Here is a 24,104-nt window from a genome sequence, read left to right as displayed (position 1 = left end):
GTGCAGTGGATAGGGGAGGTCGAAAGGATGGCTTACGCACAGCTGCAAACCTCTGGAGGACCCTGCATCTTGTTGTTCGGGGCACGTTGGAGGCACCAGCAGCTTCAAAAACTTGTCTGCATGTTTGCAGCTGCTCTTTTAACCCGATTTAATTGCCTGTTGGAAAGAGTCCTCCATTTTCCCTTATCAGCATGCACATGTGTGTGCTCTGAGTCAGCTACATACTTCTTGATTGTGTGATAATCGCGAAGAAGTGTCTTGGCATTGTTGATTATTCTCATGCCTCGACTTAAACACTCAACAATTTGTTGCTTCTCAGCAGCCGACAGGTCCTTTTTTCTTTCCTATTTTGGTTGAAAATGTAGGCTGCTTAATAATGTGGGACAGCCTTCTTAAGTAGCGTTGCCTTTAATTGGACACAGCTGCCAAACTAATTAGCACAGGTGTCTGCAATTGCTTTTAGTGATATAAAGAGCCCCGGCACACATCACCATCCATGAGTTCAACTGACAAACCAAAACTTCTTACCTTATCACTCCTAAACACTTTTTGCATAATAATTTGGAACGCAGTGTAAATAGCTTGAATGGAGAAACAAAATTCCTTAACGACCATTATTGTAACATATATGTACATATCAGAAATAAAAATACTTATGTTTTAATTTATTTCAATGAACACAAAAATATGACAAAATAGTCATCTCTAAGCTTTTATTTTTTATTGATCATATGATTTGTTTTCTTTTTGTGGCATTAGATTTTAGTGTGTCCACGCTGTAAGGTATAAATGTGTCAATTTAACTAAGGTAAATGAAGCATGTCTTGAAACATAATGTAATAATGCAGATCAAACATAATACACCTGTCCATAAATAAAAAGGAATATTTAGACCTTTATGCAAACTATATTTCACTTAAATAAACAGATTAAAACGAGGAAAGAATGGTGATGTGGACAAATGTAAGGAAGAAGGAAACAGAGACATCAGTTTTCATTATTTTACAAAATCTGAATATATTCAGTCAATGTATGAACTAAACTCAAAGTATCAAATACAACTATGAAGTCTGATTTAATTGGCACCATCTAACATTTTATTTTCTATTTATTTTATGTTCTGCTGGCGAAATACATTTTAGAGAGAGACGTCTGCTCGGTCTTGTTATTTTGTTTTAAAACCCCCAATACAGCCAATTCCCCCATCAAGGAAACCGGTTTGATAACTTCATACCTATCGTGAATGAAAGGTGAAAAGAGGCATTACAGTAACTGGGGGGTCTGCGGGTGTTCGGCTTGGAGCGCGCTGTCGCGTTGTATTCAGCGAATAGACTATATATATATATATTAATTGTTGCATTTCAGGGAGAGTATGTCTGCAGTTTTATTGATAAATCTGCTCATATCTGCACGCGCGTTTATCAGCCTTTTGATCAACTGCACTTACTTTGCAAAAGGCAGTGTTTATTGTTTACTGTATATTTAAAGTGCATACACACACTCATCATGAAAAATTTACCTGAAACTCGATGAGGCGCCGTATAGGGCTTAAATCAAATTTTACTCATGCACACACACATAAACCACTTGCATACACATATACGAAACAGTCACACATACATATATACTACTAACTGCTCAAACAACTACATATGAAATGCGCGCACACAAACTCTCCGTGCACACACACCTATTAGATGCGCGCACATACACACCCACCTCTCCGTGCACACACAACTGCACAGAGTAGTGAACTGTAGCGCTGTAGGGAACTAGTGAACAACGGATCTTCACTCTAGCGGCAAAGGGAATGAAAAATTATCAGTTATTACATATCACTGGAGCGTAAAAAAATAAACTCAAAAAATTATTTATATATTTATTATAATCATTATCGAGGACGACATCATATAAATAGGACACAATAATTTACATTTCAACTTAATTTAGAAACCCTTAGTATTATATAGGCTTGTAATCTGTAAAAAAAAAAAAGAAATAAATAAAATAAATGAATCGAAATTAATCGAATCATTTTTGATAAGTTATAAACGTTTTAATACGTTATATATTTTATAATGGTATTAGTTTTTGTTTCAATAAATATTCTATATTTAATGTCCGTAGCGTAATACTGTATTTCCACAGCAGCAGCGACAGGTATCCGAGGTGCTTATGTTACCATAACGGAAAAGTGAAGTTGTTCAGCTGTTCAGTGTCACTAAGCAGATGTTACACCCCGTGTAGTTACCGAAATCTTTGGTTTAGTTCTCATTGAGTGGCCACACATCACTTCCACATTTCATTGTCAACAACATTGTCCCAAAGCAGCATTTTTTTTTTTTGGAAATATGATTTTCAAAAGACAAGTTACTGTCTAATATTACGCCCAGGTCTTTTACTGTTGAGCTAGTAGTAACAGTACATCCTTCTAAACACAGGCTGAATTGTGAAAGCTGTTGTATGCTGGTTTTTGGGCCGATGAGCAATATCTCTGTCTTATCTGAGTTTAGTAAAAGAAAGTTATTGGTCATCCAATCTTTTATGTCCTGGACACACTCTGTTAATCTAGACAACTTGGGTATTTCATCTGTTTTTTTTGAGATGTATAATTGGGTATCATCAGCATAACAATGGAAACTAATCCCATGCCTTCTAATGATGTTTCCCAGGGGAAGCATGTAAATTGAGAACAGGAAAGGTCCTAAAACTGACCCTTGTGGGACCCCATATTTCACTGGCATTACGTCAGACGGTACTCCATTTAGATCTACAAAATGGTATCGATCAGACAGGTATGATCTAAACCATTTTAATGCCTGCCCCTGAATACCTATATGATTTTGTAGGCGGTCTATGAGAATATTATGATCTATGGTGTCGAATGCAGCACTTAGATCAAGTAAGACTAGTATTGAGATGCAGCCTTGGTCTGAAGCTAAAAACAAGTCGTTTGCAATCTTAACTAGTGCAGTTTCTGTACTATGATGGGGCCTGAAACCTGACTGAAATTCTTCTAGGATGTTGTTTTCCTGCAAGAATGTGCATATTTGTGCTGATACTACTTTTTCTAATATCTTTGATATGAACGGAAGGTTTGAAATCGGTCTATAATTTGTTATTTTATTCGCGTCCAAATTAGATTTTTTAAGAAGCGGCTTAATAACTGCCAGCTTCAAAGGTTTAGGGACGTGACCTAGATATAATGAAAAATTAATAATGTTTAGAAGTGGCTCTCCAACTGTAAGCATCACTTCTTTTAAAAATCTGGTTGGTATTGGGTCTAACAGGCACGTTGTTGATTTAGCTGAGGTGATAAGTTTATACAGCTCTTCCTGTCCTATACCTGTAAAGCACTGAAAATCTAAATGTAAAGCTCTAGGCTGAACTGGATCATGAGATGCTATTAGAGGTTGAACCTCTGTTATTTTCTTCCTTATGCTATCGATTTTTTCATTAAAGAAGTCCATAAAATCTTCACTACTAAAATGTTGTGGAGTACTCTCTGCAGGCATCTTAGGTTTTGTTAGGCAGGCTACTGTACTAAATAAGAACTTGGGATTGTTTTGGTTTCTTGCTATCAGTTGGCTAAGATGCTCGGTCCTAGCGGTTTTTAGAGCCCGTCTATAGCTGCACATACTGTCTTTAAATGCAATTCGAAAAACTTCTAATTTAGTTTTTCTCCATTTTCGCTCAAGGTTACGGGTTGCTCTCTTTAGGGCGCGAGTATGACTATTGTACCAAGGAGCAAGTGTTTTATCTCTGACTTTTTTTAATCTGATGGGAGCAACAGTGTCTAATGTACTGGTAAAAATAGTACCCATGCTGCTGGTCACTTCGTCTAGATCGTCTGCATTTAGGGGTCTAATAAGAATTTGGGACAGATCCGGTAGATTACTTGTGAATCTGTCTTTAGTAGTCGGATTCATATTTTTAACAAATCGATAACGTGGAGAGACACAGCTAATCTGTTCTACGGGTAGAGTATATATCAGGAGGTGATGATCTGTGATATCATCACTTTGAGTTAAAATCTCTATATTAGTGACATCTATACCATGAGATATAATTAAATCTAGTGTATGATTACAGCGGTGAGTTGATCTATTTATATTTTGTTTAACCCCAAAGGAATTTAGTAAGTCCATAAATGCGAGGGCTAAAGTGTCGTTAGCATCATCTACATGAATGTTAAAGTCACCTACTATCAACACTTTGTCAGAGTTAACAATTAGGTCTGATAGCAGATGTCCAAATTCTTTAAGAAAATCGTCATATGGCCCTGGGGGTCTGTACACGGTGGCCAGAGTAAAATATAGCGCGGGTTTATTATGTATTTCATTAAGTGCAACATTAATGACGAGCACTTCAAATGAGTTAAACCTGGGCCTTATTTTCTGAGTAACAGTGAGTACATCTTTGTAGATAGTGGCGACACCACCACCGCGACCAATTAGACGGGGCTCGTGCTTATAAAAATATCCTGACGGAGTAGACTCATTCAGACCAATGTATTCATTTGGTTTAAGCCAGGTTTCAGTGAGGCAGAGTGCGTCAAGGCAATAATTTGATACCATTTCATTAACAATAAGTGCTTTAGGCGTAAGGGATCTAATGTTGGGAAGTCCAAACTTTAGAGATAGACTTCGATTACTTATTTGGCCTTTTTCTGGTTTAATGGTTACCAGATTGTTTCGGCTGGATTTAACGAATTTATTCTTTTTTCTCACTATTCGGGGAACAGACACAGTTTCAATAGTACAAGCTATGTGTGTGCGTCTATTAGTATGGTGAGTTGTATTGTGGCTGATATCTAAAGAATCTGAGGTATGACTTACCGCAAGTCAGATGGTTCGTAATGTCCTGGAGATGTTGTCAGAGAGGACCGCTGCTCCAGCTCTGCTAGGGTGCAGGCCATCTGTGCGGTAGAGCCTAGGACGCTCCCAGAAAACATTCCAGTTATCAACAAAGGGTAATCTCTGTTGTTGACACCAAGATTGTAACCATTCATTGAAGGCAAATAATCTACTGAACCTCTCGATTCCTCTCTGAAATGTTGGAAGTGGTCCAGATACGACGATCTTTGTCGTGGGTGATGTGCTGCGGACCTTCTCGACCAGGCTCCTGAAGTCCTTCTTTAGGATTTCCGTCTGCCTCAGCCTGATGTCGTTGGTGCCAGCATGAAGAACCACAGCTCGAATGTTCTTCCTCAGGGCCGCAGGCACCTGTGCAGCAACATCAAGAACACGTGCACCAGGTAAACAGCGCGTGTACGCCTTACCTTTAGCTGTGGTAGCACGTACGTGCCGGACAATGGAGTCTCCGATGACCAGCGCGTCGTGTGCCGTCTCACGGAGAGGAGCGAAGCGGTTTCGGGTTGAGATCTCGAAGACGGGTGGTGGCGGAGGAGGAGAGGTCCTCGCCCGGGGCTTGGCGCGCGTCTTCCGCTGCTGCAGTATCCAGGCCTCGTGGTATCCCGGCGCCGGGGTGAAGGAAACCTGGGCGGGCTGCGTCCCCGGTGCGTTGGACCTGGGCAGAGAAGCACGCGGAGTAGAGGTTGTCGGAGAATTCTCATGCCGAGAATTTACCTGGGACAGGTGAGCGTCGGTCTGCGACGATTCCAGCGTGGCTTTCCGCTGCTGTAGCCGGGCCAGCTTCACCTGTAGGTCGCGGATCAGCTTCTCCACGGCCTCCATCTCCAAGTCCACCAAGTGCAGCTCCAATGTCTCCTCACCTGCACACAGAGGCAGAGAAACAACCGACATGGTGTCTAAAAATAGAAATAACCGGTGTGAAAGAGTGTAAACAAACTTGTGATAGCCGGGCTAACGGGCTAGCGATGCTAATGGAAAGCCGGCTAGGAGCGGTGTGCTGCGAAACAATTAAAACTTATGCGAAATAAACTTATACAAAAACGATATAACACGCGTTTCGGGTGAATATATTATAAGGTAGTATGAAATACTTATCTGTTATATGTTTACTCTTCGTAAGGGGACGAAAAAGTAGAAAAATTGGTCAGTCTGGCGGAGCTCGGAAAAAAGCAGCCTCTACCTCAAAATGCACAGCTCTTATTAGAATTAGAATGAACTAATTAATTTTCTCAAAACATTATAAAATTAAGTAGAGACTTAGTGACTCCCCTTAGAGACTCTAAAGTAGGTTTTCTCAGTCGAATATGAAAAAAAAAATACCACTGATTATCAACGCTGGAATGAATGGCTCATTGCCCAAGTGCAAGTTGATCTTGGATACGATAAGCGGAAGCAAGTTCAGAACTAAATCGCTGCTCCTGCTCCATCCGAGACGTTCAGAAGCTTCAAATAAAATGAACGAACTAATGAATTTTTTCAAAACGATATAAAATTAAGTAGAGCCTTCCTTTGTGTTATAGTACGAAGCCCCTAGGAGGAGAAAAAATGGCAGAAAAAAATCATGCCAAAATCTTTAGGTTATAATGCAAAACATGACTTTTTTTTTCTTCTGCCGTTTCTTTTCTCTTCCTTTGTCCCCTTAGAGACTCTGTAGTAGGTTTTCTCAGTTGAATATAAAAAAAAACTATAGCTGCGATCATTGTGGGTCAGCAACAGCTTCCCATTCAAAACAATAGGCGGTCAAATGACCGGTGAACCGCGTTATAAGTAGTTGACACTGGCGCGGCGCTTCTAGTGTTAAAACAGGTTATTTTGCCAGCATTTCACAGCATATTAAATATTAATACAAAAATCTTAATCATATTTTTGTAATCTGTAGATGTTTAAGTTTTAGTTTGAGTGTATTTACACACACTGTGGGGAGAGATAACAGGTGTGTGTGAGTGTGTGTGTGTGTGTGTGCACGAACATACATGCAGTGATCAGTAAGGATGTTTACAGCAGAATGATCTGAGTATTTTATGAGTGAAATAAAGCTGCTCACAATGGCACACACTTTCACTTTGTAAAGGCAGGGTTTATTTAGTGTGTATGAATTGTGTTTTTATATATATATTTATATACTTTTTATATTCATAAAACTCAAGTTTTTTTTCTTTTCTTCTCTTCTTCTTTTGTATAATTAATGATTCTTTTTTGACTGTACTTTCTCTTTATTATTATTATTATTAGTAGTAGTAGTAGTCGTAGTAGTAGTGCAGTGATTAATATTATAATTAGTGGTGCTTGCGAAGCGAATCATTACTACTTTTATTTCACAGGCTTATTATTTTTCTCTTTTTTTCTTCTTCCGTACAAAAGTTTGGCCGTAACTAATCCTGTACGGTTTGTTGTAGACCCATGAAAGAGAAGTCGAATCGTGCAGCTTATTCAGTTTTCCCCTAAATGTTCTTGTGAATATAAATACTGATGCACTCTCTTTTTGTATGTTTAAAATTACACAGTTACAAACGTACAAAGTTACTCACCAGCTGGAGTCAGGGCAGTGACACGGGATTATAAATGTTAGTTCATTCCAAAATTTAACAGATGGCATTGTACATTTTTAAAAATACACTTATGAGTGTGCAGTTGTGTTCAATATCAGTACTACCACACATGAACTATGATGATCTCTGTTTTAACCACAACAGCGAAGCCTCTGTTAAGGAAAAAGGACACAGAATTAAAGACATGAATGTTTATTTTAACATATTAAACAATTCTCATGTATTGAAAGTGTAATTTTCCTGTCCCTGATATATGAACACTGTGCCGACGTGTGTGTGTGTGTGTGCGCTGTGATTGTGTGATTGTGCTGTGATTGGTGGAAAATGTTTCTCATATAACGAGCTGGCCAATCAGGAAACACAGTAGGCAGTTAGTAATGTTGTGTTTTCTGATTAAATAACTTCAATAATCATGTTTAATCTAAATTAATGTGAAATCACATGAAAAAATTTGGTACTATTGTGTTCATTTGGACCAGAAACAAGAAAACAATGCAACCGGACATGTTTTTCTTTTTTTTTTAACCCTACAGGTGGCGCACTCTGAACTCTTTCACACCTGAATTTAAAGTTAGTTTGTATTGTTTCAATTCTGCACTTGGGTTTTAAGTGAGAAAACTGATGTTATTAGGAATCGGCTTCATTTAATCTTCAAACATTACAAAGCAAAAATTAAACTGTCCCAAAATCAGGAGAAATATAATATCGAATCTGGTTTATAAAATCGTGCTACTTATAGAATTGCAGTTGTGATGGAATTGACACTTAGATATGGTGATAATATGGTGATATGGCCTTTTAAAGTTAAGTTTACACGTCACTATTATATAAATGTTCCTCATGGCTTCATTCAGACACACTGCTTATGTAGACGTGGGATATTTACATTCTCACACAATTCTACACTACTTTACATTTAGGCATTTGGCAGATGCTCTTATCCAGAGCGACTTATATATATTTTTTTTAAGCCATTACACATCTGAGCAGTGGAGGGTTAAGGGCCTTGCTCAAGGGCCCAACAGTGGCAACTTGGTGGTTGTGGGGTTTGAACCTGGGATCTTCTGAACTTAATGTGTGTGTACTACAGTATGAGGTGGGGTACTGGACAGGGGGCCAATCCACTGCAGAGTACACACACACACGCACGCACGCACGCACGCACGCACGCACGCACGCATTTACACGTCAGCAGATTTACTGTATCTACACTCAGTGTTTACAGAAATTATAGATTTTAATATACAAACTTTTTTTTACAGCGAGTCCCAAACCTACAGTGCGTGTAGAGTCTAAACCACATTATTTCAGAGGAGAGAGAGTGACGTTCAGGTGTGATATAAATGGAGGAGGAACCACTGTGTGGACATATGAGTGGTTTAAGGACGATAGCCCAGTCTCTCCATCACACACAACACAGGGGATTAGAGTCGAATATGACGGGGGTGAATACACCTGCAGAGGGAAGAGAAGTGACTCTCAGCTCTCACTGATCAGTGATCCTCCATCACTCTCTGTATCAGGTCAGTGTGTGTGTGTGTGTGTGTGTGTGTGTGTGTGTGTGTGTGTTATTACTTATACATGTAACATTTAGCACTAGTTTCTGATTTTCTTCCTCATTATACTGATTGTATATAAGAAACATTAATGAGAACCAATTCCTCTTCATCTAATAGTCAAGCTGATTTTACTGTCAGGGTTTTACATAATTACAAACAAACAAACACAAACAAATAAATAAACAAATGAATAAATACACCCATAAAGATAAATTGATGGAGAGATTAGAGAGTATAATAATCACATAGCAGTTATTCTTTCACTCTACCTTTGATATTCCTGACACTTCACATTTAATATTTAATATCTCTACAGATTTTCATTCACGTCATTTAAATAACTGAAAATTCATAAACAATGTGACATTAGTCCTGATGTGTTTAGTGTCGTCACTGAGAGAGTAATAGTGTTTTACTGTAGAGGTGATTTGTGTAGTAAAGACTACTTCACATTCTGATACTGTATTTAATCTCTAACAGAAAAACCTAAAGCTGTGATCACATCAAGTCCTGAAGGAGACGTCCTGACAGGAACCTCAGTGACTCTGACCTGTACACTGACACCACAGTCTACTGGATGGACGTTTTACTGGAACACATCTGCACCGAGCACTGACACTATGCCTGAAACAAACTCCTACACCATCAGATCAGTTAGTGAATCTAATAGAGGTGGATATCAGTGCAGAGCTGGAAGAGGAGACCCAGTCTACTACACACACTACAGTGATGAACTCCAGTTAGACGTTACTGGTGAGTAAGAGACTTTCTCTCATGTGATTCTGTACAACACTGAACATATAAACACCATGTGATCAGCATCACAATACAGTAACATTTACACAGTTAGACACAGAGAAGTGTTTCCTGTAGATGATTGTATTAAAGTTAAAGAGAGACAGTGTGAGCACGGCTGAGCAGGGCCGGTGTGAGCTGAGCTGGAGATCAAGTGGAACAACACTAGTTTAGATTTAGTGGAAAATGTCACAAAAACCTGTAAAACTCTTTTAATAAGCTGCTGAGAGGCTGTTTAATGGTCTTCATAAAGTTACTGCTTCAGAAACATCACCATGCTCGAGTGGAGAGTCTGAGTGTGAATGAGTGAAGAGGACCAGGGGCGAGATTTTATACTGAAACACTGAGTGTAAGAGAGAATGACTCCTATTCCACTGACCCGAATTAGTTACAGTCCTCTACCCATGTCATCTGATTTAAAATCGCCTCTGAAGTCATTACAGTCTTTACCAGTAGGAGCATTAAGGACGTGTTATGGACATAATAGCGTTTCAATAACCGTTCGTTGAGGAATTTGAACATGTTCTACTGAGACCTGAATAAATGAGAACGGTGCTCTGATCCAGTGAAGTTTGGGGGGGGGGGGGTGCAGTGGGGGCCATACGGAACTGATCAGACTGATTATTGATTAAAAGCATCTGCGCCTCGTAATGTAGCCTGATATGTTAAAACTGCCTCTTGACTCTTGTTTTGGTTTCGGGTTGAGCTCTCACGAGACTGCACTTCCAGTTTGCGAGGGGAATCCTGATGACACACAGGGTCACCTGCCCCTGTTTAAAGCACACCGGAGAAGAAGCAAGAGGGAGGAGACAGATATGGTGGTTCATCACGCTGTTTGTGATGCCATTGTGATGCCAATTCACCAGACATAGACCGTAATAATAATCACAATGTTAAGGGCGACTTGCGTAATAAGTGTGCTGTGATTGGTGGAAAATGTTTCTCATATAGCGAGCTGGCCCATGACGTGGAATGCCAATAGAGCACATGCCGTGGCAAATAGTGGGCAGTTAATAATGTTGTGTTTTCTGTCAGATTAAACATGATGTTTAAAGTTATTTAATGAGAAATTTAAACGTTCAGGAAAATCTGCAGCAGATCGAGTGAATTCGATTCAGTTCATTTCTTGTAAATGCTTTATTTATATTTCAGTTGTAACCGTCTAATTTTGTGAAATGACTTTGATCGCCTGCTTTGAGTTGTGCTGAAATAAAAAATCTTTTTTCTCCATGTCTTTGTAAATGCCTTGTCTATAAACCTGTTCTTATATTGATTTAAAACAGAAGTAAAATCAATCATGTGTCTAACAAAAATAATATCTAAAAGAGGCTGTGCAGGTGGTTTAGTGTCTCAGAGACAGTAATAATATTTAATTCTGTAAGTGATGAGTGAGGTAAAGACAACCTGACATCTTGAACTGTGTTTTATTTTTTACAGAAAACACCAAACCTGTGATCACATCAGGTCTTATAGGAGCTGCACTGTCAGGAAACCCAGTGACTCTGACCTGTAGACTGGATCTGCAGTCTGATGGATGGAAGATTTACTGGACCACACCCACACAGAGCACTGAGACTGAGACTAAAACACAATACTCCTCCTCTTCTTACTACTCCAACTACACCATCAGCTCAGATAGAGTCTCTGATGGAGGTCAGTACAGGTGCAGAGCTGGAAGAGGAAACCCAGTCTACTACACACACTACAGTGATGCACTCTGGGTAAATGTTATTGGTGAGTAAGAGACTTTCTGTTAAGTGATTCTGTACAACACTGAACATGTGAGCAGCGTCACAACACAGCAACATTTACACACACTGTACACACTCTTATCTAATCATAAAGAGAAATCAGAGGGTCAGTCACTGCTCACAGATCAGTGTGTTTTCCCTTTAGTGTGTTGTTCCCCTGCTGACACTCAGTGCTGATGAAGATACAGAGTTCTGTGAAGGATAAACATATTAATGATAAAGATCTGTAAAATGAACAGTAATGTGCTGTAAAAACATGACATTTAAATATTCTAATTCATTTAAAGTCAAATTTAGAAAAAAAAAACACTGAACCAATGAACTAAACACAACTGTGGGAGAGATTTACAGTTAGGTCCATAAATATTAGAACATTAAAACAGGTAATTTTGCCTGCATTTCACAGCATATTAAATATTAATACAAAATCCTATACAAAATATTAATACATTTAAGTTCCAGTTTGAGTGTATTTACACACACTGTAAGAAGTGAAATCAAGGATTATCTGTTCATTATTTCTTTATTTTTTGATCAGATTAGTTGTAAAGTATTTGTAAATTATACAATTAAACTTTTCAGTATGCTTCATCGCAGGAATTTTGTACCTTCTCAGCTTTTAAAGTTCTTTTTATCAGACATACCCCCGTTGATAATACACATTCATTACTTTTATTTACTCAACCAGAATGACAGTTTTACCGCGACATACTGTACAGTAAGGGTTATGCATTTGCTGGCTTTGCACCGGAAAGTGGCGTTATGACCATATACTGAGGCCTCAGGCCTTTGTTCATTCTTCCAAGGATTAATGATCCGCAGTTCCTTGTAATAAATAATAGTTCCTTATAATAAAACATAATCACAGTACTAAAATTACAGTACAAATTTAGAATTTAAATTAAATGTAGCCTTTTTTATTTACATAAAATTTACGCAACATAAACGTTAACACAGTGAGACTTTAGTTTTTATCATGTGTAATTAGAAAATCTATGCGTGTCAATCGGGTTTTGTGTCATTCATATACTTTGTGTTGTTTTTGGTGGGTTTCCTCCAGGTACTCCAGTTTCCTCCAAAGGTTAGGTTAATTGGTGTTCTGAAATTGCCCATTGTGTGTGTGTGTGTGTATGTCTGTGTGCCCTGCGATGGATTGGCGCCCTGTCCAGGGTGTAACTCACCTCGTGCCCTTAGTCTCTTGAGATGGGCTCCAGGCCCCTGCGACCCTTAAATACAGGAATAAGTGGTACTGACGATGAGTAAGTAGATTTAACTGAAATTTAACTGAAATAATATCGCCATTGGTTTAATGAACTTGTTTGTGGTGAAAATAATAGGTCTTTCCAAAACATTTATTGGCAAATAAATAATTAAATTAATGTTAAAAATAAAAAACATACCGTACATATGTCAGAGTCTCGTCTTCTCACACGCCGGAGCCCCACCCCCGTTTCACATTCAAATTTTATTTAAATGGCTTTATTCAGAGTTAAATGCTATTTGCTATGTTGTTTGGGGGCGTGACATGCTGATTCATGCTCGTGTCCAACAGAAAAACAAGGCCTTAAATGAAGAAACAAAAATCCTCAATGTTGACGTAAAAATTTTTCCCCGAGAAAATAACTGGTTGCATAAATTCACATGAAGCGCTTCAGATTTTTTTAAAATAATAGTAATCATCATGCTTTTTCTGCTATGTGTCCAGCATTGAATAATTATTTGACCACGAGTCTGAAATGTGGTTGTGAATTCATGACTGAAATAAAGGTGATTGCCTGGCACACACATTCACCTTTACAGAATTCTCTTGTACGTGTTCTCTGATACAAGTTTAAAAGTCACACATGAATCTAACATATTTACATCAGCCACATTATGAAAGCCCAGTTTCTGCTCTATGTAAGACATCTGGCTCAGGTGCCACCAGGTTTCCCCAGGACTCTTATTGATGTCTCAGCTTTTCACACGTATACACTTAGATTTCTCACACAAAAACAAGATTTACTGAGGCAAGGAAGAGGAACGAAACATAAAGCACGGTTTGTGCAATTTTTATGCACACTAACAATCTATACAGAAGAATATTTTACATCAGATCTGCAGATATTTTGGCACAGGTCTTACGCCAGATGCAGCTCACATTTTATGTTGCAAACAGCAGCGTTTACTTTTTATATTTTTATTGCCATTTAACTTTTTGGAAAGAAAACCGTTTGTGTACATATTTTTTCAGGGTTGTAATTTCTATTACCTCAGAGGATTAAATGAAGCATGCATTGTCCTGCTTGGAAGCTTAGTTGTGAGCACAGGAAGCAGAAAACGAAATACAGTATAGCCATCCTCGTCCCAGGAACTGACTGGAGTAATCTTAAAGGGGGAATTTAATGAATGTTGTTTGACATTGCAAAGCACACACTGAGAAATGTACTGATTCTGCTTGGAGCAAACAGATTAATTATAATAATAATAATAATAATAATAATAATAATAATTAATTCAATTAAATTTTATTTGTATAGCGCCTTTAACAACTGTCATTGTTGCAAAGCAGCTTTACACAATCAAAAGAATTATTCAAGTCTGTATGGAATGTGAATGTGTATAAATCAAAATGGTCAGTTTGTCCCTGGTGAGCAAGCTGAGGGCGACAGTGGCAATGAAAAACTCCCTGAGATGGTAATAGGAAGAAACCTTGAGAGAAACCAGACTCAACAGGGAACCCATCCTCATCTGGGTGAAAGCAGGAATTGATCTGCATTTATACTGTGTGTTATGTGGTAGGCAGTTCAGCTATAACAGTTGATGTTAATTAATGTTAATATGGAGTCCAGGTAGTTATTGGAGACTCAGGTAGACTTGTAGGAAATTCCAGTTTTGAACTATCGAGCAACCGCAGCCCAGTCAAGTCCTCAGAGAAACTATACAGTAACAGCATGGGCATAATCCCAGCAAAAGAAAGAGCCAGAAGGAAACACAGACATGAGGGCTCCCTGAGATGTAAAGCAACCAATCACCTCACCGTTAACAAACCTGACACATGTAAGACTTATTATTATTATTATTATTATTATTATTATTATTATCATAATCAAACGCAAGACAACTTATTTTTGGTTCAGTGCCAGCCAAAGTGCAAACAAATAACGAATTAAGAAGCCCCGCTTAAACTGCATAAATTATTTTTTAGTACACCAAAATACTTGAAAATGAAAGAGAAAAAAAAAAAACACCCATAGTCACGTGGTTCAGTACGCATCCCGTTACAGACAGACCATTAACTGCTGTTTATGTGGTAATATACAGGACCAGGCACATCCAATCACTCACCTGTCAATAACTCACCCTTAAATATGAATAATCATCTGAAACATGCAACTTAACATGGCCACTTGCTCAAAAGTTAACATAGAAAAATGTTTAAGTGTTTATGCCAAGTGTGAGTGTGTACTGAATTCCTCACTGCATTACGGGTTTGATCACTTGCACTAAAAATATGCCGTAATTTTTGGACACACAGACAAGAATTATACATCTTTCAGGTCTTTAAAGAAAGTTTTATTTAAGTGCACTCACAATGACGACAAAATGTTATGTTTTTATTTTGTAAAATAATGGAAACAAACAGGGTGCACTATTCTGTACTTGTTTTGTGATCTTGAGCGTGGGAAAAAATGAACTGAAACTCATGTCAAGTAGGCTTTATTGTCATTTCAACCATATACAGTTTAGTACACAGTGAAGCGAAACACATTCCTCGAAGACCAAAGTGCTACATACATAAAACAAAAACAAATTAACAACACAACTCTACTGAAACTAGCTAGCTAACTAAGATATCTAATTAGCTGACTAGCTCAGATATGACAGATTTTTTTTTTTTAAGGTAACCTAAAAAAACAAAAAAACATTTCTATACAAACGAGAGACAACAATAGACAACAGACGACAAAGTGCACGTGCAAATGTGCAAACAAAGTGCTATAAAGTAAGAAACACAACAACGCAACACGTTTCAGTACTTTTTGTAGTGATGAGGTATGAGTTGAGGTGTGGGAGGAGAAACAGTAAGCATGAGACCTACCTGTCAGCAATGATATAAAAAAATACTGTTAGCAAATAGCAAGTAAAAATAAATATTGTACAAATGTTTGTAGGTCAGACTGTTTGTGCATGTGTGTGTTTATCAGTTTAGTCCTCTGTGTGTGTGTGTGTTTGTGTGTGTGTGTGTTTATTTGTCCAGTCCCTTTGCGTTGAGGAGATGGATGGCTTGTGGGTAAAAACTGTAACATAGTCTGGATGTAAGTGTCCGAATGCTTCGGTACCTTTTTCCAGATGGCAGGAGGGTGAACCCCGATAATCTTCTCAGCTGTCCTCACTATCCGCTGTAGGGTCTTGCGGCCCGATATGGCACAATTCCTGAACCAGACAGTGATGCAGCTGCTCAAGATGCTCTCGATTGTCCCTTTATAAAAGGTGGTGAGGATTAGTGGTGGAAGCTGGGCCTTTCTGGGTGGGTCGTGAGATGATGCTCTTGGAGACAATGACGTCATTGGTGCATTTGTTGATGTAGCTGGTCACTGATGACATGTACTCCTCCAAGTCGGTGAAGTCACAGCCTCCCTAAACATGTTCCAGTCTGTGCTCTCAAAACATTCCTGAAGAGTAAAGATGGCTCCTGCTGGCCAGTTGTTCACCTGTTTTAGAACCGGTTTTAAATGCCTGATGAGTGGTCTGTATGCCGGAATAAACATAACAGAGATGTGGTCCGAGTAGCCGAGGTGGGGGCGGGCTCTGCCCGATATCCACCGGGGATGTTTGTGTAAGCGAGATCCTGCGCATTTTCCCCTCTTGTTGCAAAGTCCACATACTGATGGAATTTACAAAGTACTGACTTGAGATTTGCATGGTAGAAATCTCTAGCGACCATAAACTGTCCATCGGGGTGTGTGTTCTGCAGATTACTGATCCTTGCATACAGTTCACAGAGCGCCTCCTTAGCATTAGCGTAGTTGGGATGTATACTCCGATAATGAAAATGGTGGGTAATTCCTGTGGTAAATAAAAAGGTCTACATCATATAGTCACAATCTCCAGCAACAATGAACAAAAGCTAGAAACTAGCACAGAGTTCTTACACCATTCAGTGTTGATGTAAACACACAAGCCACCGCCGCGAGTCTTACCGCACAGAGCTGCATTTCTGTCAGCACTAAACGAGACTAGCCCATCTAATTGAATGGCGGCAACTGGAACTCTGTCGCTGAGCAATGTCTCTGTAAAAACAAACGAACAGCCGTCCCTAATCTCACTCTGTGCAGTCTGTTGGAGTCAGATGTAGTCCAGTTTATTGTCCAGGGAGCAGACGTTTGATAAGATGATGGATGGAAGAGCCGGCCGGCTAGGGTTTGTTTTTAGCCTAGCACAGACTCTCACCCGCTTGCCGCGCTTATGCTTTCTCGCGCACCGCTTATGATGTCCCCTCCTCCTGCCACTAGCATCAGGCAACGCAGAGGACTGGAGGCCTGGTTTTCGAAGCAAGCCGAAGTCGCGTAGCTTCTCACGCAGCTCATTTTGAATGACTTTTACCGAGTTATTGAGTTCCAAAAGTGGCTGGCGGTTTAAATATGGTTGCGCGGGTGTCCATATACAGTATAAAATTAACGCGCTACGACACGAAGTAAACAAAGTGGCACCATTTTGGCTCTGGAGTGGCCGCTGCGTGCTACTGCCGCGCCGCCATCTCGGATCCAGTCTCTGTGTACGCTTGCCTCACAGATGTGAAGTATATATACTTATAGAAAGCGAAATGTCTGCTTTTACATAAACTAATGAAAAACAAATTTCAGATGATGAAAATCATAAGTGAATATACTGTAGGTGCGGAGTTTCAGCTCTTTTGCAAAATGTTCCTTTGGGCCACCTGGGTGTCATTTACATTTAGGCATTTGGCAGACGCTCTTATCCAGAGCGACTTACATTTTTATCTCATTACACATCTGAGCAGTTGGGAGTTAAGGGCCTTGCTCAAGGGCCCAACAGTGGCAACTTGGTGGTTGTGGGGTTTGAACCTGGGATCTTCCAAACCGTAGTCCAATGCCTTAACCACTGAGCTACCCCTTGGCCCCTCATTTCAGGGATGACTTTGAAATTTGAATGATTGAACGAAGGTTCACAATTATAAAGACATTTAATTTGCATGACAGGAAGTAGGTAAAAAATATTTTCTGCTTAGTGACTTTAGCCTAAAAAGCCGCCACTTTCATAGGCAAAAAACCTGATTATCTAATAAAAGACGTGTATAACGACTGATGCATACTACTTTGTACAAGAGATAACTAGACTCTGTTCTCAGAGTCTCTGTGTAACAGTTTGAATTAACACGGCAGCTTTAATTATCTAATACTTTAAGTTACAGACCAAATAGAACTGCACGTGCCTGTCTCTGATCAGACAGTAGTGTGTATTTAAATTTTTTGCGTGTGTGAGAGACATTTACAATATGCTGATAAAAATAACACTGATGCATAATCTATTAATTATAAACTTATGCCATAATAAACTCAACAACCGAAGAAAATGTAAAAAGGAGTCAATCAGAAACAAGTCATCAGAATGGTTTCACATGCAAAAGCACGGACCAATCGTAATTTACCACGAGTTTTGGCGCAGTGATTACGTTTTTAATCTTTCTGCGCGATGAAATGGCGGATGTAGAAGGAGCTCGAGCAGGTTGGTGGCTGATCTGTGAGGATTGTTCATGGTTTTGGAGCAAGCAGGGGCCGATAACAGAAGAATCCGAGAGAGCGAGAAATAACGCTGGAATATTGGGCATGGAAGGGAACTCCACTATCTGGCAACGAGGTGTCGTCTGAGCGAGTGTTAAATAGAAGACAGAGGTGATTAGAGATTGTGAACAGGTGTAGAGAGAGCGGTGACTGAGGCGGTGAAAGCAATAAGTGGGGTGGATTCTGGAGCAGGAGTGCGCAGGGGATCATGGGAGATTGCTAGACGAGGGCCTGGCTTGTCATGATCATACAAGTTAAAAGTTATATCCAGTTATTCTGCATCTTTTTCTTGTTTACTTGCTGACACTCCGTGCTCCTAAAAATGAGAATAATCAGGAAAACAGGAGAGTGAAATCATTAGTAGAGAAGATCTACATTTACAGAACAGTAATGTGATTAATATTAGCACTGAGTCAGTTTTCCACATTGTGATCTACATTTACTTCATTATCAATGATTGTTAAAATGTCTCAGTCCACCTCTGACAGCTTCATCATTTACATCTGAGCAGATACACTGTATTCCACTTTAATCCATCACTACACCTTTAAATAATGCTGTTAGGAATTAATTATTACTTAATAATAAGGATTTCTTTTCCTCTTACAGAGAGTCCTAAACCTGTGGTGATTATAAATCCTGATACACAGGTGTACAGAGGAGAGACAGTGACTTTCAGGTGTGACATACAGACAGGAGGAGACACTGAGTGGACATACAGCTGGTATAAGAATAATAATAACACACAGCTACACGACACAACACAGGAGTTGATCATCAGCTCAGTTAGAGACTCTGACGGGGGTAAATACACCTGCAGAGGGAGGAGAAGAGACTCTCAGCTCTCACAGATCAGTGATCCTGTTACACTCTCTGTATCAGGTGAGTGTGTTATTACTTATAAATGTAAATATCTAATTTTAGATTTTGTTTCAGATTTCAAAAATGAGAAAAATGTCTCATAATAATTGAGCAGCTTCTTATTGTCTGTTTACTTTTCATTTCCAAATTATTTTAATGTAACCAATAAATTTAATTTGTAATAACTTACTACAATGTATTGGCTGTTCTGATTGGTGTGACAATTTCCTCAGCTATTATATTTAAATTGTAAAAAAAATAAAATAAAAATCTGGAGGAACTATTCTTTTTCACCTAGTAAACCTAATGGTCCTATGGTCATGGGTTTGATGTCTGAAAATGAATAAATAAATAAATAAATAAATCTTTGCTTTTACAGTAAAGATTTAAAAGACTCAAGTAAAGGAACTGAAGACTGTTAATAACTCACTGTAATGAAACTGAACTTAACCAGGAATATTCTGAAAAAGAACAATAAATTAAAAATAAATAAATAATAAAAAAGTTAACTTTAGTGTTTTAAATTCTAATAATGTTCACTAAGTAAATAATGTCAACAAATAGATCATCATTTACCTGCATATAATAAAGCTCCATGAGAGTTTTTCTCTGTTTCTTCCAACAAAAAAAACATTGATTGCGTTTAAGTAAAAAAAGTGTTGTCTGCACAAAACTCTCTTTGATTAAAATAAACGTCACATTTCCCCATTTTAATGAAAAAAAAAAGGTGAAAAGATCTTAACCATAAATAGAAAATTAACAATAATACATAAAAATAACTGAAGTAACCTTTGTGCAATTTGGACACTCAGACAACTACAGAACTACATCAGTGTGTTAGTTTATATTATTATTATTATTATTATTATTATTATTTCATTAACATAAGGTAAATGTAACATTGTTAGGTAGTTTGGTATTAAATACATAGTTTATAGTATAAAGTTTATTGTTATAGTATTACAGTAAGTTTATCTTAACACACTTCCAGTAAACTCCTCTGTAGCATTTACTCAGAGTCTCTGTGTAACAACTCGAAACAACACGGCAGCTTTAATTATCTAATACTTTAAGTTATAACCCAATTAGAACTGCATGTGTCTGTCTCTGATCAAACAGTGATTATGTTTTCAGTCTTTCTGCGCAAAAAAGTTCAACATTTAATTTTTTGCCTGTCCTGGCGGACAGTCACACTGTGAGTCGAACCACATGGGTAACATAAGGGTTTAAGCGTACAAAAATAAAATCAGAGTGCAAAACAGTTTTTGGCATGAAAATGACAGCATATTTAAAAAAAAAACCCCAAAAAAACAGCATACTACCCCAACTCCAGATTACCGGTTAGCATGTTTAGCTCCACCTCCTTGTTACACGTCATGTGAGTGACAGCGGAACCCTGTGAATGAGGCAGAGAGAGGAGAAGTGAAATCATTTGGTAATCTCTGGCCTAATTGATAATTTAATAGTGTTTTGTGTTACACTGTGAAATCAGTGACCTTGACTGATACAGCAATTCAGGATTGTTGTCTGGTAAGTGAGCTCTAGTTTCGTGCAGCTCTAGTTTGTATAGACAGCTGTATCTTCTTCAATTTTGCATGAAACTTGAAACAATATTGGTCTCCAGAGCGAAGAAAAAATAATGACGGGTACTCGTGGCTCAGTGGTACTGTAAGTGTCTCGTCTGCCATGCAGAAGGCCCAGGTTAGATTCCCAGCCAATGCAAATCCCCAGCCACTGGATGCAGTGTCAGTTTCAAGCCCTGATAAAATGGAAAGGACATCTGATGTAAAACCTGTGCCAAGCTTTTTTATGTGGACTGGATGATGCGCTGTGGCGACCCCTTGCCGGGAGCAACCGAAAGACCGACAGCAACGAGTGGGAAGAAAATAACAGTTAGTAAGTTATGAGGATTTGATTGGGATTTGAACCAAATGCTTTTCTCTATTAAAATGCATTGAGTTCTCACTCTGATGATGTTCTCACAAACTACAAACAGCTAAGCTGTAGGTAAAGCGGTACTGTCGAAGTCAGGAGAGAGGAAAATCCAATAAAATAAACGCAAGAGATCTAGTTACATTGTCTCTGTGTGTTTATGTTGTGTGTGTGTACGGGCTTGCACTGAGCAGGATGAGAGTTACCATGGCAACTGGGACTCACTCAACACACTCAGTAAAGACAGCCAGGGTTTAGCCTCATATCTTAGGATTTAGCAGTTAGGACTGAGCTGTTTTTATAATTTTGCTTAGGAATGGTTGTGTTCCCCTACTTCACAGTCGGATTTTTCAAGAATTGTTTCTTGTTTTAGTTTACTATGATACACCAGTAAAGCACTTCAATAACAATATAGTTGTACTATAGATAAAAGCTTTGAGAATGACACAAATATTAATTTTCACAAAGTCTTAAGAGTTGCTGCTCAAGAGTTTTTAGATCTTCTTGTCGGATGTTATTGAGGTATACTGAAGTATAATCACTTATTCATCCATATCGTGACAGCATAATCAATGCTTGTAGTTTTTTTTTTTTTTCAATCCTCTTGAGGATTGAACACAAGTTCCCAATGGGATTAAGGTCTGGGGAGTTTACTGGCTATAGACCCAAGATTTTGATGTTTTATTCCTCGAGTCACTTAGCTATCACTTTGGATGAGGATGAGAATGTTTTTGTACCATTCTTTATTCATGGCTGTGTTCTTAAGCAGAATTGTGAGTGAGCTCACTCCCTTGGCTGAGAAGCGACCCTGCCATCAGTCAGGATGTGGCCCAGAATTTGACTGACAGCAGGCCAGGGTGAATAAAAACACTACAAAAAAACAAAAGGTTAAACACTACAAATACTGACTCTTTGCATAAACTTGATGTAATTGTCAATAAAGCCTTTTATACTTATGCAATTCTTGTAATTATACTTCAGTATACCAGAGTAACATCTGACAAAAAGATCTAAAAACATGGAAGAAACAGACTCTGTGTGAAATTAATTTGTGTCATTTTCAAAACTTTTGGACCTGGCTTTAGTCTTATTGTTTAGCTGAGATCTAGCTTATCACACATACATCCAAATGTTTTAGTAGTAGTAGTAGTATTTTATAAATAGTATAATAGTATTTTTTTGTATTTATTTTGCAGAGTTGATTAGTGCAGTAATAGTTACATTTCCCCTGAACTATCTGTCTTATTTCTAATAGAAAAATCTGAACCTGAACTCACATCAGACCTTAAAGGAGCTGCACTGACGGGAAACTCAGTGACTCTGACCTGTAGACTGAAGCTGCCGTCTGCTGGATGGAAGTTTTACTGGAATAAAGACACACAGAGCAACGAGACTGAGACTGAAACATTTCACTACTTCATCAGATCAGTTAGTGTCTCTGATGGAGGTCAGTACAGGTGCAGAGCTGGAAGAGGAAACCCAGTCTACTACACGAACAGCAGTGATGTATTCTGGGTAAATGTTACTGGTGAGTAAGAGATGCTCAGAGATGATTATCACACCAAACATTTTCACAGTTACATTAAAGAAGAAGTAGAATTTCGCATCATTGGTGTGTTTAGTCATGACCAGCCTGAGAGTGAATGAATGCAGAGAAGCATCAACATGTTTGTAATGATGGTGCCGAGTCTGAAAGCCTAAGAAAGATTACAGAGAGCTGCATGATCTGAAAACAGTATAATCATTTATTAATCCAGTGTTTTAGTCCCATCCATCATGATCTGTTTTACATACATATGCTAATTTTTGTATGGTTTCAGCTCTGGGTTAGAGGTGAATCGAATCTTTACAGATTCGGGTTAATTTTCTTAAACTGATTAAAATTTATGACATACACATCATCATCTATCCATCCAGCATTTAGCACGATTTAGTGTATCTTACCAATTCTGCTTATCACATGGCCATTGATGATAACACAATCTGGTATTTACTAATTATGAGCAAGGTAACATAAGATCTGGGCAAATGTTTAAACTTTAAAATACATGACCAAGACAACAGTTCTTTATAAAGAAACAAGACTTTATTGAACTAATCTACAACACATAAAACTACGCTACTTAAAAACACACATACATACAAACAGTTCAGAGGGTGAAAGTTAATGGAGTTTTCTAGTACTGTTTACTAGACCTGAGAAAGTCACAAGAGCAGAGTCTTGGGTTTATTCTTACGGTATGAAGCTTTGTTGGTTAACTTGCATTACATTTCGTTCTCATCCGGTGGTTCACCTCTAGCAAAGAGAATCATGGCATTGCTGATTGGTTGGTTCGCTGTGGTTGAGACAACGTCAATCAATGCACATTGTCAGCGTGGCGCAGTTTGCTTGAAGGTGACAAATTCACAGCTCCCTTTGAGGTGACCTGTGAGTCTCAACATTTTGATTAAATCAGGTCAAATCAGCTATTTAAAGACACAGAGGGAGAAATACTTTTAGTCTATGACAATAACATTGCTCAATTAATAATAAAATGGTACAATAAATAATGATTAAAGTAAATTAACAAACATTGAATAAGTTATTGCAAAGTGTTAAAAATCAGATCAGATCATAGGTGAATAAATTTATTTATCCATCACCCATGATTCGCATAGCTTGTTTGCTCGGGACAGCATGACAGATGAGGTTAGACAGGAGTCTCCCTGGACTATGATCTTTGCAGATGACATTGTACAGATGTTACTCATGCGGTATTCTGGTTTTACCGCCACGCCTCACGGTGGCGACATTTGGGTTTGTGCGTTTGCTGGCTTTTATCGCTGAGTGTTAAGGTCGAGCATTCTGTCACGTGTGCGGGTGTATCGGGCTGATGTTATCGCCGTGGGCTCAAAAAGGGCAGGCATAAATGCAGAGGGTTTTCAAAATAAAGAGTCTTTTAATAAACACAAACAAATCATACTCAAACTAAACAAACCAAAACACTGGCTCTGGAAG

At 38.5% G+C, this 24,104-nt stretch overlaps 1 pseudogene; it reads left to right on the top strand.

Annotated features, from left to right (window-relative positions):
- Window positions 1–24,104, top strand: part of LOC128520480 (basement membrane-specific heparan sulfate proteoglycan core protein-like) — a 119,771-nt pseudogene that overhangs the window by 41,707 nt on the left and 53,960 nt on the right.

Source organism: Clarias gariepinus, chromosome 1, assembly GCF_024256425.1.
Source record: "Clarias gariepinus isolate MV-2021 ecotype Netherlands chromosome 1, CGAR_prim_01v2, whole genome shotgun sequence".
NCBI lineage: Eukaryota > Metazoa > Chordata > Actinopteri > Siluriformes > Clariidae > Clarias > Clarias gariepinus.
This window is presented reverse-complemented; position numbering and strand designations above follow the sequence as displayed.